Source organism: Bidens hawaiensis, unplaced genomic scaffold, assembly GCF_021521415.1.
Source record: "Bidens hawaiensis isolate Kalapana, Puna unplaced genomic scaffold, B.hawaiensis_p1.1 tig00005587_1, whole genome shotgun sequence".
In the NCBI taxonomy this organism is placed as follows: Eukaryota; Viridiplantae; Streptophyta; class Magnoliopsida; order Asterales; family Asteraceae; genus Bidens; species Bidens hawaiensis.
The window spans coordinates 54689-75783 of record NW_027491361.1 but is presented as its reverse complement, the minus strand read 5'-3'; positions in this window follow the sequence as shown (position 1 = coordinate 75783).

The following is a 21095-nucleotide window of genomic DNA, read 5'->3' as shown; positions in this document are numbered from 1 at the left end:
ATTGCTTTTATTATAGCACTTAACCGTATTTGTGGGATACCAATCTAGAAAGTGTCAGTCTGGAAAACTGGGTATGACCTTAAACCTTACTAGTATTAATGGTGATAACTCACATACTTATAATGGAGGTTAATGTTTACTTTAAAGTTTTGCTTGAGGGCAAGCAAAAGATAAGTGTGGGGATATGATGGTCGGGTATTTTGTATATAAATTAGTATATTAATTATGTTGGTTTGTTGAGTATATTGTTAGAACTTTGGTACTTCATACATGTTTTTGTATTTCAGGTCATTGATCGTTAAAGATGCTAAATTTGAGACTTGTACGAGTATGGAATGATATATCGGGAAGACCGAAGCATGATGTGATGTCTTAGGAAGTGTTACAAGGATTCGGGAAGAGCATGGATGAGAAATCATAAGCCGATGCTAAAATTGAACAAGATGGGTTGACAAAATGCGACCTTGAAGTAAAACGAGCATATCCTGAGCTAGAGAATGAGTTACGAGAGCCATAATATATGAATTTTGGGTTTCTCGAAGAGAGGAATCTGAAAATTAGGTTTTCTTAGGTCGCGATTCGCGATAAGATGGTCATATAGCCATCGCGTATCGCGACGGGCATAAAAGACGGAAAATGGTTTATATGTTATTTTTCATTCTCAAGAACCCTAACTCCGTTTTGACGAACCATAGGCGATTCCAGCAGCTCCAAGAGGAGATTTTAACCACCATCGCTTGTGCTAAGACCCTACATATGTTTCATATCATCCGTATTGAAGATCCAATGATGTTAAGGCTCGGCTAATCTCCTAGAATCGCACCCGGGATGTATAGTTTGTAATCTTTACAGTTTTTCTCATGTGACTAAAAATATTATTGTATTATTATTGACGATTGATATATGATTATTGATGTTTAGTATTTCTTTGTGTTCGGTCGGTTTAGGTTTACGTTGGTCTGAACGATCTGTTACAAGTTGCTTGATAATTAGTCATATAACTGTTTGGTTAGATTGAATACAATAAAACGTACAATTACCCTTAACTGAGTCACACTATCAAGACCTGATTGATAACCAGTGCCGTGTGTAAAGTAATTGTTGACGTCTAAGGTTTTGTCTGTTTATCAGTTTTCAGTTAATCGTTAATAATAAATCTGTTAGGTTGCATGAGATACTTTTTGGTTGCTTACTTGAATTCCCGAGTGTGGTTTGCTTTGTTAACTGCTTAATACTCGTTTACTTGTTCGTTGCTTAGTTATCTTAATTCAAACTATTTCTTGTGTGATCAGCACTAAAAACCAGGTACTTCATAATAGTAAATCTGTTACACAAATTGCATTGACAAAATACTTCTTGTGATACGATACCCTACTTTCTCTAACTATTTAGAATATTTAAGTCTCGACTCAAACGACGGTTATCAAGTACTTAATCAAAACTAACGTATGATTTGAATTTAAAAATATAAATTTTGGTATCGTTTCGATTTGTTCCGGCAACCGTGGTTCGTTTAGTTTTGGTTCTGCGAAGTATAGTCTGCTCGTCTTTGGGTATTGAGTATGCGTGGTCATGATAAGTGTATGTGTGTGTTTGCAGGTCTGTAGGTGCATGTGTGTATATGGTGTGTGTATGGAGTTGTGTCTATGTGTGTGTTTTGATTGTTTGTTTTGGCTTCCTACATAGATGAACAAATTAAATAAATGATCAAATAGTTTTTTTTTCCGGATAATGTGAATATGATTTTATAAATTTAATAAGTTGTTCAAGACGTTTTTATCTAAAATCGTATATATTTGTGTTGGTCTTGTAAAACTGTGTCTAAATAGACTTGGCTCTTTTGTTAATATTGATCATAAATGTATTTTTACCCTTCTTTCAACATACTTCAAAATAGATGAAATAAATTGTGAAACTTACCACCATCAAGTATGGCAAGGTAAAGATTTTAAAAGCCTCAGTCGCCGGAGCAGAAGGTACAAACTAATAAAACAACTAAATTAAGTTTTCTAAATTAAATTCAAACTATAAATAAAATGTAGGTGTTAGTACAACTTAACGTTGCTCGACTTTGCATGATTACTTATTCACTATTAAAGTACGGTTTCTAGTTTATTTCACTCATAATATTAATTATATTCCGTTACTTCTTAGTACCTGTAGATGTCTATTTGTCGGGCTGTCCACCTAAACCAGAAACAATTATGGATGCTATAACAAAACTTCGTAAGATAATATCTCGAGAATTCTATCTAGATAGAATTATGTGTCAGGTTGGGCAAAGTATTCATACTAGAAATTATGATAAAGGATTCCTTTATCAACCGCCATCTACCTCAGTGATTCCCCTGAAACATTTTCAAATACAAAAGTTCGGAGTCCGTTCTCGTTTACTTATAGTATTGTCTCTATTCTGTTACGTTGTAGTACGAATTTTCGTTATGCATCAGTTACATTTTGAGTTCAGTTATTTTATATAATAAATTTTTGTAACATGCAATAGATTATATATTTTTTGCTCTTTATTGCATGTTCTAGTTTGAATATGTTTAGTTATATGGTTTTAGCTTAGTACTCTGTTACCCGAGCATTTTCTGACTTTTCATTGGGGTGTCAACGACATGGAACTTGTCGTGATAGTGCGTAATTAAAATTTACGCCGTCTCTAACTAGTACTTGTGTCGTGTTAGGGCCACTTAGGGGCGTATGGATCGATCCTAGTTCTGTTCTTATTTCTGACTTCTGATTTCTAGCGGAAGGAATAATACGCGTATGCCACTCGTACCGTCTCATAGGTGCGTGGATTAGCTAGATGTGTACCCATTTGTTTCTGGCTATGGGTGCTTCTGTTTACACGACCTAGTTTTTTTATTATTACATCACAGTCATGTAGTTTAGTATCTGTATATGCTTTTGTTATAGTTCTAATATAGTTTAATATGTTTATATATATACATCTGATTATGTTCCGATCGTTTATCAAATTATGGTAAGCATCTGTTTCTGAATTGGTTTTGTCTCAAGTTTGTATTGAAATCAGTTTTAGTGTCAACTTAGTTTAAGTTTCAATTTAGTATGTACTTTTGTTTTATGTATATTCGTTTTTACATGTACTATTGTTCTTTTTGTAACTAGAAAATTTTTGGTCAGCCGCGTTTTCTTTGTCTTTGTTTTTCTTATTTGTTCACCGGAAATCCGGGAAATAAGGAAAATTAGTGATGAGAGTAAAAAATGAAGTTCAGGAATATAGACTTTTATAGTCATCATTTATTTCACGATTAAATAAATTTGACTTAGGAATTTCTTTTGGTTTGTTTGAACCCTTTGGTTGTCTTTTGATTCTATTTACTTGGATTACGTTTGGTTTATGATATCTGTAATAGTGACACGTCAACCTATTCCGGGTTGGTGTGTTACAAAGTGTATATATTGGTAAGGTAACCCTAAAACAGAATATGAGTTATGACCGATCTTCATCATCCTTTATTGTAGATGTAAGTAGGTTGACCATGTGGTGTGCCATATCATCAACACCAACATTATAATGGGAAGATAGGCACCTACTCAATAATACTGAGCCCGATTAAGAGGTGTTACTTCTCTATGCACTAGATCTCTGAACATAAACTCAAATACTGAAACTTTATAAACTATAACACATAAATAGGTAACATCTTATGTTTAATATGCAACTTAACTAGACTTACAGAGGGTCTGTAACAACTCGGATTTTTATGTTATTATTTTAATAATCATTACCCGACCCGTTTTATGTTCGAGAAATTTTATCAATAAGATTACCACGTTTATCGAGTAATTATTATTTTTATTATTAACGGTTTATTTAATTTATTTAATATATATATTAATTAACTTTAAAAATATTCAAGCTTAACCTCCACACTAAACTTTAACCCTTTAATGCCTCCATCTCCATTCTCCAAGGGTCTGAATGTAAATCCTATATATTATTTTATTATAACTCTTTAACACATGGATAGATTCATACCCTTTGACCGTATCGGATACCCGTGTATGTTTCTTGAAGCTCAATTCTTGTCTCAATCTTGGAATCAAATCATTAATCATATTATACCAATCATTTACGGCCTACCGACACCCGTTAATTATGTTATTTTGTCCTTAAATCGAAATTGGGGTTTCATTATAACGATCATTATATTTCAATTAATCACACCCACATCATATCATAACCATCGTCTGTTATACCCCCTTATCTGATTGTATCATCGTTGCCGTTTGTATCGTGTTTTTGATGATGTACAAGTCGACGCTGCCGTGACCAAATTAACCAATGTTCAAGAAATTAATCAATAAATTAAATGATGAAGTATGTTCGTCTATAATCGTATTACAATAACCCTAACTTCAATCTAGCAAACAATGAACAGAGTAGCGGATTGTGAAATTAGGGTTTATTACCAATTTGGGGTTTTAACAGATATGATATTTAAACTTTCATTTTCATTCTCTAACCAACAGTTGTGGTAGCACAGTTGGGTCCGTGTGGTTGTGTTAAACAGTTGAGCCGGTTAGGACCGCGGGTTCAAGCCCCCTGGACGCGACTTTGAGATTTTTGTTTTTCTTAATTTTATTTTTTTTATAGTTTAAGTGATTTATATTATAATGAATTTTAGATGTAATGTAAAAATTATTTTTTTTACTAAACCGACATCTTAGACTTTACGTTTCTCGTTGCTAACCGTTTTTACAAATTTCTTATATTTATTATATTATGTATATACGTATTTATTATTTTTTTATAAAAATAATATAAATATGTTAAACGCATCATCTATATTTATACATTTAGATTTTCGTTAAAAATTCCCAAAATATATTTAAACGTTCATATTAAACTATTTATTATATTACAAGTTATAGGTATTTATATAAATTTATTTTATTATTTAAACAACAGTTTACTTAAATATTTATATATAATTGTATTATAGTCATACCTCATAAAATTTTATATAAAAATTATATATTAATGGTATTATGTAAATAAAGCTAATAATCTTATGAATAAATGATGAATAATAATATTGTTATCACAATAATAATAACCGTAAAGACCAATCGTTCAAATCAAAAATATCATAACTCCATTCACAACGAAATCTCAATCCATTATATATGTTATCTCGTTAGTTAATAACTCATAATATTAAATTACTTAACTTATTTGACTAGGAATCATTGTCAATGTATCCCGAAGAGTTCATCATTCTCACATCATCACTTATATTTCGTTCATCCGATCAGGTGAGTAATCACTCCTCTATTTTTATTTGTTTTCAAATGTTTTGGGGACACTTGCGTACAAACTATCAAATTACATACATTATTATTTGTCAAATGCAAACTGTGATCTTTGGACTACCTGATATTTGTTATATGCATATGTGTTTACTGTTTTTATGGTTGGTTGGTATCCCATCCTCATCCTCATCCTAATGCTAATCCTCATCCTCATCCACATAGTATGATCATACGACCGTGGTAGTGGCCAGAACCCGATCGCATTAGCAATGGTTTCACCGACACTCATTACTTGCCTAACGATTTCATTGCTTATACTCACAGATAACAGTTTTGCCTTTTTTTTATTTTATACATTCATTTATATCATTATATATTATCATTTTTGTTTGTGTCAAAACTGGTGATCTACTCACTCAACATGTGTTGTTGACAAATATATATTATGTACGCATTTGCAGGTTATAGATTTGGACTGCTTATCGAACTACAACTCACGTAGAGACGACTTTTGGACAATTAACATATACTAGAATAGTGGGTTTTATATTTGTAATTTTCTTTATTTTTTGGTTGTATTTAAATGTTGTTTGATGATAAATAAATTAATTAGATATTTTCACTTTATAATTTCTTGATAGTACCTTGAGAGTTGTGGCAATCAAGCTCACGCCACGACATTTCCACCGTAGGTTGGGGTGTGACAGGGTCTACTTAATTTCTTGCGATAGTAATAAAATATCCCTTAGTTTCAAGCATGAAAAATCTTATTTTCCAATCGCCCCTTTAATTTTAAAAGCATTTATAGAGATATCATTGTTTAATGTTTTGAACCTAAACTACTGAAGTATTAGCCATTGAAGACGATTTCATGTTATAAGTCATCTATAGCGGGTCAATTTCTTGTTATCAGTCATCTTAAACCAGTCCATAAGAAAAAAAAACTTCGCTCAAAAGAGTGACTACAATAAGTTTCATGATTTCAGACAAAGTATTTTGGGTTGACCCAACCTGTTTATTTAAGAACGAATCAATTTCGTGTTTGATCTCATTAATCTAAGACTCAGATCACATATATGATATATATATAATTAACCTAATACGGATCTAGTTCGTAATTGCTCTTGATTGTAAGTTATACGTTATATATGTATATTAATTGTATGTATGTGTATTATAAGATTATTCTTGAAGCTTGAGAGAGTATTTGGGCAGGGGTTCAATAATGTAGGTCAAAACTTAAATAAACCGTAGACAGAAGCCACTGTAAATAGAAGATGGATATAGTTCGTTACACACTCCGTAACGAACTAGCATCCACTTCGTTACATACATAAAATATAAATAAACTTAACTAAACAACCCCTGATTCGTTAAACATCCTTAACGAATCAAGAGGGATATTAACTTAGATCTAATTCGTTAAACATCCTTAACGAACTAGCCTATACTTTAACGAACTACAATAATAACTTAATACTTTATTACATAAATAAAACGATAAATACAATAACGATAGATACAAAGACTCGAGACGCAAAACCGTGTACTAACAGACACCCCCTCGTCTTGAGCTCTTTGTCTTTACTTTACTTGAAACGCTTGGACTGCCAATCTCTGCAACTATGAATCCCATTCTCATAACATACACGCACGATGCGTTGGAACTGTATAGCCAGATCATAGTCTTCATTGCGCTCGAACAATATCTAATTCTTGTGTAGCACGTCGTTGTCGGTCTCGATTAAGTTAACAAGCCACATCGGACCAATGATCTTGATTAGCTCGGTCTTCAAACCTTTGCCCAGGACAATGACGGCCTCGCCAGTTCGGTTATCGTAATAATAGCAGTTGAAAGACATATGCATGTGTTGATTCAAAGTCTTCACTGGTACTCGCTTCATGGTCTTTGGCGGCTTAACCTTGAGGATCAACTTTCTCTAACCCGTCCTGGGATCAATTTCATCTATACGCTTTCGGGTTGGAACCTGAGGCTTTAGGAACTTGAAGCCATAATTGACTTCGAACAACAGTTGTTGATGAAACCAATATGTTATTCGGTCACCCCCTCGGTTGATAAATGGACGACACGCGAGGGTTCAAACATCCCAACGCGGTAAAGTGAGAACATCCATTATCTTCTCAAAATATTGAACCCCTTTTTCCTATTTAACAATACATACTTTAAGATCGGAATCAAATAACCAAGAAATGATATCACCTTGAACCTTTGACACGTTCTTGAATGAAGGTACTTGGTTGTGTTTGGCATGAGCAGCAGCTTCATCCTTCTGCTCTTGATCTACATACCTATACGCCTCAATAATCTTACGGGTTTTCTTGCTTCGATACCCAATCCACCTTGCAATATCAGTATCAGTCGGGTTTTCAATCGGATTGAATCTCGTACCAACCACACTCTTACCCTTAGACACCTTATCCAAATTATCCTCACCTGCTTTAAACGTTTGCTCATTAAATACTGGAGCACCTTGATCAACATTTTTTTGTTGAAACAAGTCAGGATACTCCTCAGCTGTGACATCTTCAACCTCGACCTCCTCATCTTCATAAATAAAATATGTATTCATCTCAATAGTCGGATCATTTAATATCTCTTCATCACTCATAACTTCTACATCAGGCTTTGTCTCTAACACGGTCAACTCGTCATCATTCAAACCAAGTAGTAGTGAGATCTGCTCACGTGTTAGAGACCTTTCAACAAACTGACCAACTTCAATCTCGTTTCTATTCACCACACGTCTGACCACCCCCGATCCATCAACAAAAATAACTGTATCAGCTTCAATCATCTCAATCGGTTTAGCAGCAGTCGTATCATGATAAACAATAATCTGCTTGCCCGATTCATCAACAGCATTAGTGCCAGCATCTGAGGATGAATCATGAGATTGTTTCAGCTCACCTGAAGCATCAGGGTCCTCATCATCATTTTTCAACTTCTTCAAAGCATCATCTTTACACGTGAGTTGAAAAATGAGATCCTCTTGTTATTTCAATTTCACCCCCTGAGACGTGACAATCTCACTCACGAAGAGCTTTCGTTTCCTTTTGACAAAAAGAAACGTAGCTCATCAATTTCTTCTGATTTTCCATTAGTAGTTCTTGATTCAGACAGTCAGCAGACATTTGATTTTCATACAAATGAAGAAGACTTAACAACGTATTTGTCTGCTGAGTTGGAAGCATAGCATGAAATGAAGCAGGAATAGGTTGCATAGGCCCCTGTGGTCGACTCAATCTCAAGAACAAGATATCCATTTATGGTGGAGGCATCATCATTGGTGTTGGGGAACAACCGAAGTTGCAGTAGACGACATTGGCAATGTAGATAGGACTGAATGTGGAATCATGCCGAGCCTAGAATCTGAAGTAAGCGTGGTCGTCGAAGTAAGCTCCGGAGTGCTAGTAGTAAGCGGCACCGTCGGGCATAGAGGAATGGGCGAGTGGAGATTGAACTCCAAACGAGATGCCAGCACCAGCCGACACTCGACGCATAGAAGAGCCTTAGAAGCCAAATCTTTACCCTTTCTCTTTCGTTGAGCTGCAATAGTAGCAGCTAACGCCGCTTCAACCATAGCTTGTTGTTCTAAAATAGCTGCATCACCATCACCACCATTACCACCGTCACCACCATCATTACCACCATCATCACCATCATTCCCACCTGGTCCCTCCTCACGCTCAGAATCCGAATAAGAATGGATCCAACAATCATTGTCAGGACATTCATAATAAGGATTCACAATATGACCAATCAAATGTTTGGTCCTCGGTCTCTCCTTTCGATAGATCTTCATTCTTCGTACCGTGTCAACCGTCATGTGATATAATTCCAGCAAGTCTTTTACCAATGTTTGATCGATGACCAAATTTGGAATCAAGTCTTGAATAATTAACTGAAGAAAACATGGATACATCAAGAATTTCTTCTTCTGAACCGTTTGCTGACACTGTTCTTTAAGATGATAGAAGATCATCTCTGAAAAATTAAACTGCTGGTTAAGATCAAGTGCCACAAAAGCTTACTGCAACATAATACGGTAATCATCAAATCCGCCTTTACGTCCTCCCAAGCAATGTATCAACACATGCAATAGATACTTGTAAGTAGGACACAACCCATTCTTGTTATACATAGACTCACCAATGTCACCACCATAAAATACACGACGAAACAAACCTTTGATCAATTCTTTATCAAATTCACATGGATGATCATCAGTATCACCAAAACGAATTACTCGTCAAATCACACTAATATCAACAGTAATAGGCGTTATATGGTTCTCCTCTTCAATGGATCTTGTTGTAATACAGAATTGACGAACTATACTGAGACGAACGTCAAGAGTAGCAGTGATTGCATAGTGAATACGTGAGCGACGAAGAAACTCCAATAACCCTCCAAAGATGTTTTCATCTGCAAAATTTGTACCAACAAAGGCACAAATATTGTGTTTCTTGTCATAAGGTAGCAAAGGCAAATTTTGTTGCTGTTGCTGCTGTTGTTGTTGTTGTTGTTGTTGCTCAGCAACTGGTGGATCTTGCTTCATATTATCCGCCATATATCTAAATAAATAATATTGAAAATCAGTAATATTTAAAATTATATAAAAACATAATGTTGTAAATTTGAACACTTATCAATTTACAATATTAAATAATTACATTTGAATTGTCATTCGTTAAAGAAACAGTCTGATTCGTTATACTACTATAATGAATCATCTGATTCGCTATCAAGTAAATAAATAACAAATAAGAAGTAGCGAATTAAAATTGAAAGATAATGAATTAATCAACTAGTTCGTTATAATTTAACGAATACACATGTGATTCGTTAAAGAATTGGATTCGCTATTCTAGTTTGTTTGATTTACTTAACGAATTGGACACAAATTAGTTCCAATTCGCTATGTATACCGAATGGCCAAAAATGGCTTAATCTTTGACTTAAAAGTTCAAGGTCAAAATTAACCAAGAACAACAAAAGTCAAAAACGCAAATCTGAAATCAATTTCCCGTAATCCTCGATGGATATCCGAACAAATGACCCCAAGGATCTCGTAAACTCATTGCGATTAGAGTGGTATCGATTTGGGGTTCCCAAAACATAATATAAATCTCTTAAGGTAGGGGTTTAAACAAAGCATAAAACCCAATTGTAAAAGTTAATAATTAACCCAACAATCAATAATCAAAGAATGATTAAGGATTACTATGGATCTTGGAAATACATTCCGATGATAATGGTAAGAGATTTATGGTCCATTACTTGTAATACAGCTTTTAGATTAAGGCTCAAATAAACCTCAAACACCCGATAACAAAACATTATAATTAACCAATCAAATCATCATTATATTTGACGAAAATCACGAAGATATGATCATGTATACCTTAGTAACACAAAAGTGTAATCAAAATGCTGAAATTCAATGGTTGAAAATTATGAAAAATTTCGGCAGAGTGACGGTATAAAGTGAAGAAGAAGAAAATGAATAGTAAAACAAACCTCCTTCACAGTTCCCTATATAGTCTGACACTACATGTTTTTCAATGTAACGAATTAGATGATTCGTTTGAAATTCGAATTACGAATTAGGTGATTCGTTAGATTAATTTAACACGTGTCATAACGAATCATATTTTATTCCGGTCTAATTCGTTAACTTATGCATAACGAATTAAAGTCATTCGTTACAGAGTGCGGAAGCGAATTAGGATAACGAATTAAGATGTAATTCGTTAGAATAACCTAATTCGTTATTCATAATTAACGAATTATACTTTATTTAATTTTAAATGAATAATAAATTAATAAATGAATTAAATATTTATAAGAATTAAATCTTTATAAGAATTAAAAATTTTATATAATAAAGATTGCTAATTTTAATTTAAATCTAATTACCGACGACGTTTATCACGATAATCGAATACTTTAAAACGTTTCATGTTTTGCAACACTTAACTTAAAGAATTAAATAATATGTAGGAAATGAAAACGCAAAATCTTTTTTGTATTTTGATCTTTTGATTCAAAATATTTACAAAAGAAATATCCGAAACTAAAACATAGAACATAAAATGTTTTTCTGTTTTTGTATGGTTTTTCAAAAAATACATATTTTTGGTTTTTTGTTGAGTTTGAGCAGAGAATCATATTGACTGAATTTCCCTTCCATCTTAGTTTCATATTTCAGCGACATTATGAATGGCGTTAAGTCGGTCATTGATATTGTTGTCCACTTAAACCTTAGAACAAGCCTTCAAGCATTTTTGTGATATGATTAATGGTTTAGTTAGCGCACAAAATATCAGAAACAAACCACCTCTAATCTCGGTTCAAGCTTAATTTGATGTTTGCCAAATCACACCAACTTGACTTTAACCATTATATTGTTGATCAAAATTTAGAGGATTTTATAACTTTTGAGCAATGCATCAAGTTCCTTTACTGTGAGTGAGTACGTACGAGTCCATCTGTCGGCTTACATACATTGTATCCCCTATGGTCCGTTTCTTATTGGTAATGAGACGCACGCAAGGGAGGAACAAATGTATGACTAACAACGGATTTTGATCAAGTCAGTAATTTTGATTGTACGAAGTACAACAGTGATCAAGTTTAATGACTTTGGGTTTGCTCTAGAAGCGAGTGAAATATTCATGCTTATGAATACCCAGATGATTAAGCCGCATAAAGACTCACAGTGTTCAAAAACCTAATGCTTGTTATTTGCTTTATTATATATTTGGGTGATCAAAAGCTATAAGGCTTGAATATGACAAGTTATTACATTTCTGCCATCGTCACCAAGATTTTTGCTATAGACTAACACCTCTTTCAACATGGTTTTTCTTTATGTTTATATCACATACTTTATTCTAACAACTTGTTTAAGACATATCAATGCACCAATTATTAAGCATCCAGTCTTTTAAGCTTATTTTTTACTTGATTTGGGGTCAAATAATCAATGTACTATCATTTTCTCTTTTTGCTTCAAAAACTCAAAAAAAATAAAATTTTGAGGAGCATAAAACAAAATAATTTAATCGCCCCAGTTACTTTTAGTCTATAGATTAATGGCTATCCTATCAATCTATAAGTAGAAAACATGACCAAAACATTGTAACATCCCGAAATTTCTAAAGTAATATTTATTATATTATTTTGTCGGGTGAAATAAACGAGTTAGTGGAACGATAATAATAATAGCAAAATATGAAGACTTAGTAGGATAATTAGATGGGATTAGATATGGACCAAAAGGAAATATGGGCCTTCGGTCCATGGGATTAAGGGAGTATAAATACCCCCTTAAACCCCAATCCTTTCCATTCCATCCATTTATCCATCCTAATCTCTACACACCCCAAAACACACAACCCGAACCAAGATCCAAAGGCAAAGACCCGAGCTCGTTGGTGCTCGATCGTCGTGACGAACCAAAGCAACAAGACCAGCTCGTGTTCGTAGTTTGACTCATATAAGGTACGTTTATATCGAGAACTTGTTCGTTTAGGTTTGGATTAGTATAGAAATGATAGATCTGTGATTGTATGGTAAAAACGAATCCAACAAAGCTAAACTTACTGAAAATGGTTACGATTTGATGGGTTAATCGATTGATAAAAGAACCCGTAACCTATATGCCTAAATCGCACCCTTTAATCATCGATGTTAGGTCGATTTGATGGTTGGGGTTTGTAGGCGCTGGTCAGACGATTCCGTGGATACCTAAATCGAGTTATTTGGTTAAGAAACGAAGATGATTAAGGACGAACAGTAGCTGCAGCCGACAACTTCGCCTAAAAGCTAAGTTCGCCTGATGACAACTTCGCCTAAAAGCTAAGTTCGCCTGATGACAACTTCGCCTAAAAGCTAAGTTCGCCTGATGACAACTTCGCCTAAAAGCTAAGTTCGCCTGATGACAACTTCGCCTAAAAGCTAAGTTCGCATGATGACAACTTCGCCTAAAAGCTAAGTTCGCCTGATGACAACTTCGCCTAAAGCTAAGTTCTCCTGATGACAACTTCGCCTAAAGCTAAGTTCGCCTAAGGTTTAACTTCGCCTAGAGTCAAGTTCGATTAGAAAATAAATTAAAACGATAAGTAAAAGTAATCTAGTACTAGGCCACCAGATTAAATCAGGCGAGTATTGATGAAAATGGTTACGATTTGATGGGTTAATCGATTGATAAAAGAACCCGTAACCTATATGCCTAAATCGCAACCTTTAATCATAGATGTTAGGTCGATTTGATGGTTGGGGTTTGTAGGCGCTGGTCAGACGATTCTGTGGATACCTAAATCGAGTTATTTGGTTAAGAAACGAAGATGATTAAGGACGAACAGTAGCTGCAGCCGACAACTTCGCCTAAAAGCTAAGTTCGCCTGATGACAACTTCGCCTAAAAGCTAAGTTCGCCTGATGACAACTTCGCCTAAAAGCTAAGTTCGCCTGATGACAACTTCGCCTAAAAGCTAAGTTCGCCTGATGACAACTTCGCCTAAAAGCTAAGTTCGCCTGATGACAACTTCGCCTAAAGCTAAGTTCTCCTGATGACAACTTCGCCTAAAGCTAAGTTCGCCTAAGGTTTAACTTCGCCTAGAGTCAAGTTCGATTAGAAAATAAATTAAAACGATAAGTAAAAGTAATCTAGTACTAGGCCACCAGATTAAATCAGGCGAGTATTGATACGTGTAACTTATACAGTCAGCCGAGCTCAGTTAAAGAAGGGATTTACAACTATCAGAGGAAGAAGCAGAGTTCAGGTGAGTTTCTAGCCCCATTTATGTGTTATGTTTTCGGGGCTGTGTGCATACTCGATGTGTTGTTAATACATTTATCCTAAGTGATAAGTGTATGCCATATGTGATATATGTGATGGATATGAATGATTGCTTGTCGGTACGCGAACGATCTTCGGATATTGCGCGTACTGTCAGGTCAAAAAATAAAGGTACGAATATTATATATCGAAGATGTATGAACATTACAAATGAATACTTGTCGGGGCGTGAACGATCTTCGGATATTGCACGTATCGACAAGGGGTATGGTTGTTAAATGAATGATGTAAAGAACGCCTAGAGTGTTCTTATGCTATAATGTAATTATTGTATATGTGAAGTATGTGTATACAGGTACACGAATGGTATGTGAGTTTAACGTTCGACATAGTAAGTTAGGATGTCAAATCCCTCTAGCTTCTGTCGGACATAGACTCGGCTGGTGATGGCGTAGTTAAGGACTGCGGGCCTTATACGTAATGTAGATGATAGATGTAAACGTAGATAGGGACGGTGGGCCTTATACATTTTACAGATAATAGACGACAACGTAGTTAAGGACTGCGGACCTTATACGTATTATAGATAGGCATCAGCATAGGAAATGACTGTGGGCCTTATACGTGCTGTATTTGTATTGTGGTAGCATAGGGGAGGACTGCGGACCTCGTACGTGCTATGGTTTAGGTTGCAACATAGGGAAGGACTGTGGACCTTGTACGTGTTGTGGATGTAGGATGGCATAGGAAAGGACTGTGGACCTTATACGTGCTGTTTTTGCATTGTGGTAGCATAGGGGAGGACTGCGGACCTCGTACGTGCTATGGTTTAGGTTGCAACATAGGGAAGGACTGTGGACCTTGTACGTGTTGTGGATGTAGGATGGTATAGGGAAGGACTGCGGACCTTGCACGTACCATAAATGGTGAACATAGGTAAGGACTGCGGACCTTTTACGTGTTCACGACCTTGAGTACAGGTATAGACGGCGGACTATGAACGTACTCTCGGTAGACTGAGGTTAGTGATTGTAGATATGTATGTATGTATGGTAGTAAGTATGTATGTAGAACAGAAGGGTAACTAGTTAGGTATGGATATGTATCTTCGGATATGTATGTATGTGTATGTATTGTATGGCGTCCGATTAACTAGAACTCACTCAGCGTAGCTGACTTTTAGTATGCACGCAGGTGAGTAGAATGAGACAACTAGCTTGAGCGGGCACATGGTGGGCGAATAGGAGACTGGCATTTGAAGACTCAAGATGTTTTAATGTAATTGACGTTTAATTTGAAAGACAAGAATGTTTAAATAAGGCAAGTTTTGGATTGTTGTAACGTTTCATGAAATTTTTTATATTCCGCGAAAGTTTTAATGAACTCTGATTTGTAAGAACTGTGTTTATGAGTAAATCCGACGCTAAAGTAGGGCTACCGGGTTCGGGGCCTTACAAGTTGGTATCAGAGCATAAGTTCGAGAGATTTAAGCATCCTACATGCTTAGACTCGAACAGAGAATGAGATTTAAAATGAGAAAGAAAGAAGCTGCCAGTTCAAGATAGCTATGTGTCACTCAAGCAAGCTCAGTAAAGGTAAAGTGTATGGTAAATGGTGTATGTTAATGTTGGCTTATTTGCTAAATAAAGAATGAGTGCAGGTTAGGGATAGGATTAATTGATCTTAACTGATTAACTGTTTAAGAGTATAAACAAGCACAAGTGAAATCATGAAGGGAAGTATGTAGAACCTGAGGAGTAACGCAAATAGTTAATTACACTTGATCAACGTCATTAACTACTTACTTTACAAATCATGTGCTAAATAATTCCTAGAGTGATGACGTTTGTGTTTTCCCTTTTAGAATACTAATGGCTGGAGCTGGAGAAATTGTTGGAACTGGAGGTCGCACTGGACGTCGTGGCAAGCCTCGTCTTGTCCGGCAACCCTCGGTAGAAGAAGCTTCCAACACCGGAGACGAAGGAGGCGCAGCTGGAGGAAACTCGAGCAACAACGAAGGACATCAACTTGACCCTGCTGTTCTAGCTGCCATTGCCCAAGCTGTGGCAACTGCCATGAAGACTGGGAATCCTGAAGGATCTGCTGGAAGAATTGCTGAAGGATCAGGAGAGAATGGTAGGAAGGATGGTGAGGGAGGGAAGGGTGAATCGAGTGAAGCTGGATCTGTAAAGGTTGGTGATGGAAAGAGAGGTCGAGGTGGGTGTAACTACAAGTCCTTCAAAGGATGCGACCCGCCGAAGCTGACTGGTTTGGGAGACGCAATCGCTACTCTCCAATGGATAACCACTATGGACAAGATTATCCGCATTAGCGATTGCCGTCCCGACCAAGCTGTGGGTTATGCTACTCAGTCATTTGAGGAAGAAGCTATGTATTAGTGGGAAAGTGTGGAGCAGGGAAAGACTAGGGATGAGATTAAGGCGTTGAGATGGGACGATCTGAAAGAGTTGGTGATGAAGAAGTTTTGTGCAGATGCCGAGGTTGAAAGGACGGAGATGAAGTTCCTGAATTTAAAAACCGGTATGATGACGCATCGTGAGTATACTACTGAATTCAACCGACTATCTAGGTTGGTGCCTGATATGGTTGACACTGAGGTCAAGAGAATCAAATGTTATGTGAGGGGATTTCCACAAAAAGTCCGCATGTTAGTCAGGGCAAATAAACCTGCTACTTTTGACTCTGCTGTTGAACTTGCAGAAGTGGTTTATGCTGACCTGGCTGAGGACGACGTGGTGGTGAAGGAAAAGAAGGAGAAGAAATGGGCTACCTCTACTAAGCGGTCTAGCGAGATGGCGACAACAACTGATGGGAGGAAGGCCAAGGTTGGGAACAAGGATGCATGTAAGACGTGTGGGCAAGTGCACCAGGGAGAATGCAGGACTGGGACAGACACGTACAAGGACTGTGGACCTTGTACGTGTTGTGGATGTAGGATGGCATAGGAAAGGACTGTGGACCTTATACGTGCTGTATTTGTATTGTGGTAGTATAGGGGAGGACTGCGGAACTCGTACGTGCTATGGTTTAGGTTGCAACATAGGGAAGGACTGTGGACCTTGTACGTGTTGTGGATGTAGGATGGTATTGGGAAGGACTGCGGACCTTGCACGTACCATAAATGGTGAACATAGGTAAGGACTGCGGACCTTTTACGTGTTCACGACCTTGAGTACCTGTATAGACGGCGGACTATGAACGTACTCTTGGTAGACTGAGGTTAGTGATTGTAGATATGTATGTATGTATGGTAGTAAGTATGTATGTAGAACAGAAGGGTAACTAATTAGGTATGGATATGTATCTTCGGATATTTATGTATGTGTATGTATTGTATGGCGTCCGATTAACTAGAACTCACTCAGCGTAGCTGACTTTTAGTATGCACGCAGGTGAGTAGAATGAGACAACTAGCTTGAGCGGGCACATGGTGGGCGAATAGGAGACTGGCATTTGAAGACTCAAGATGTTTTAATGTAATTGACGTTTATTTTGAAAGACAAGAATGTTTAAATAAGGCAAGTTTTGGATTGTTGTAACGTTTCATGAAAGTTTTTATATTCCGCGAAAGTTTTAATGAACTCTGATTTGTAAGAACTGTGTTTATGAGTAAATCCGACGCTAAAGTAGGGCTACCGGGTTCGGGGCCTTACAAACATGCAGGCATGCTCCACAAACTTAAATAACCGACATAGTTTTCAGCGAGAAAATAAAATAGAAAGTCTAACGAACGCCTCAAATACTTTCCATTATCAGGTAAATGGCTATCCTGAATATTTACAAGAAATTATCAGGACCAAACATATACAAGTATATGTCCTTCAAATAGAACTAATTGACATATTTTTCAGCAAACGTAAGCAAAAATCTTTTTGGTTTTTCTCTTTACATACTTAAAACACAGTCTTTTTATCTTTTTCGGAGTTTCTATACAGACGAGATATTCAAAATCTTTTTGACTTTTTCAAAAAATTCCTTATAAATAAAATTAAAAATTTCACAATCTTTTTGATTTTTCAAATTTTTAAGATGTTTTTGGATTTTTCAAATTCTGAAACATAAAGACATGAAAACACACTATTTTTGAAGTTTTTAATTATTGTTTAATGTTTTTGGATTTTATCTATACAAACTAAAAGCACATTCTTTTTGTATTTTCGATTTTCACCCCCTAAAAACCAAAACCAAAATTAAAATTGTAAACAAAAATAAACCGAAAATATGAATAGTTATCCTAGTTTCAAGATATCAGCAAGGGTCTTTAGGCCATTTAAACCAAGCAAAAATTGAAAACGTGTTTTATCAAATACTTTGGTAAATAAGTCAGCTTTCTGAAAATTGGTATGTACTTTCTCAAGGTCATCTAATTTCTTTTCAAAGCAATCTCGTATGAAATGATATCGAATTTCAATATGTTTCGTTTTAGAGTGTTGGACGAGATTTTTGGTGATGCTAATGGCAGCAGAATTATCAATTAAAATGGGATTAGTAAGAAACTTCGAACCGTAGTCCCGAATATGTTGTTGTATCCACAAAACCTGGGAACAACAACTCGAGGCTGCAACATACTCAGCTTCGGCGGTTGAAGTGGAGACTGTTGTCTACTTCTTACACTGCTAGGAAACAAACCGGATTCCTAAGAATTGACATCCCGCTGTGGTAGACTTGAAATTAATCTTGCATCCTCCATAGTCTGAGTCGGAACAAGCGGTAAGATCAAAGTATCGTCTTTGGGGTACCATAACCCGGTGTCAGGATTGCCCCTCAGATTTTGAAGAATACGCTTGACCGCTGCCAGGTGAGTCACTCGGGGACTAGCTTGATACCTAGCACATAAACAAAGAGCATACATTATGTCGGGTCGAGAAGCAGTAAGATACATCAAAGAACCAATCATAGCTCGATATAGGGTAGGATCGACAATATCCTCCAATTCATCCGGTGATAAATTGTGACCCACGCGAAGAGGAGTAGAAGGGTTTTTCCGGCAGTAATCTTGAATCGGATCAAGACGTCGTTCACATATTTTGTCTGATGAATGAAGATTCATTTTGCAGACTGATGAACCTGCAACCCTAAAAAGAAGTTCATCTCTCCCATCGAACTCATCTCGAACTTGGTTTGCATTGATTTCTCGAACTCCTTACACAACGCGTCGTTTGTTGACCCAAAGATTATGTCATCTACATAAATCTGGACGAGGAGAAGATCATCACCAATATTTTTATAAAATAAAGTGCAGTCAACAGTCCCACGTTTGAAATCATTATCCATCACATGGTCGTCAAGCGTACCATACCAAGCTCTCGGGGATTGATGTAGACCATATAATGCCTTGCTTAAGAGATAAACTCGGTCAGGTTAACGGGGTCTTCAAAACCCGGAGGTTGTAAAACAAACACTTCCTCATGAAGTTAACCATTGAGAAAAGCACTTTTGACATCCATCTGGTAGACTTTTATGTTCTTATAAGTTGCATAGGCTAGAAAGATTCGTATTGACTCCAGTCTTGCAACAAGAGCATATACTTCAGTGTAGTCAATAACCTCTTGCTGATGAAAACCTTGCACCACTAATCGTGCCTTGTTTCTCACAATCACCCCACAATCGTCTTTCTTACACTTATATACCCACTTAGTCGGAATTGCCTTCTTGTCTCTAGCAGGTTTGTCAATAAGATCCCAAAAACCCAGACGTGCAAATTGTTGTAATTCTTCTTGCATGGCTTCTACCCAAGAAGGATCTTGAACTGCCATACGATAAGTCATTGGCTCAACTTGGGATAGAAAGAAAGTGAATTTAGCAAGATTTACAATTCCAGATGAATGTAAATCTGCATAAGCACACAATACATTATTTTCATTTGACCAAGCAACTTGATGACGTGTTTGAACTACCACATCAAGTTCTCCAATAATATTACACAATACATTATTTTCATTTGACGAAGCAACTTGATGACGTGTTTGAACTCCCACATCAAGTTCTCCAATAATATTTTCTTTCGGGTGATAATGATGAATCCTAAGATTGGGATTCTCAGGAACATCAAAAGTTTCAAATAAATTATTGTAGTTTTCACCCAGGTCGTGAGATGAAACATCACTATCAAGTTCGATAACTTGATCAACAACTGGAGTGTCATCATACGAAGTAGATGCATTATCAAAGGGAACTGGAGAATCATTATCAGGATCTTCAGTTGGAGCATCGGTTGGAACTTAAACATCTTTAGAGCTTGAAAATCTTGAATTACCAGTTGTTCTTCAAAATAAGCACGGACTAAATCTTCATCTGGCTGATCAGTTGTTGGAGTAAATGAATTAGACAAACATCAAGTCGGGACCTTTTCCTTGAGAAGGAGTAGTGTGCTTTTGACAGTCCACATGATACCATTCTTCAACACAACCAGGCGTGAAGTTAAATACCTGTTTCTTAGGAGAAGCATACCCCAAGAAATACCCTTCAATGGCTTTTTCATCATACTTTTTCACATCCTTTTTCAACATCGTACAAGGACACCCAAACGGTTCCAAGTACTTTAAATTAGGTTTACGATTATTCAACAGCTCATAACTTGTCTTCTTGAGTCTCTTAACAGTTAGAACTCGATTGAGTGTATAACAAGCCGTATTCACCGCCTCATTCCAAAAATGGATAGGAAGCTTTGAATCAGCAAGCATAGTTCGAGTAGCTTCAATCAACGTTCTATTCTCTCGTTCAGCAACACACAACCATTAGATGACTTGGAAATAGTTGGATTTATGAAACTCAACAAATCCACATCAGAAATTTTGGGTTTTTTCAAGTTTCTTAGCCCTCACTGGTTTGACTTTAACATGAGTATCTTGTTTCACCTGAGTTGTGTGCGAACCATACACAGCCTCCTCAAATTCATGAGGTTCACACAGTATGTGATTAGAACTTGGAATGTTCTTGTTCTTGTGTATGATTTCAGGTT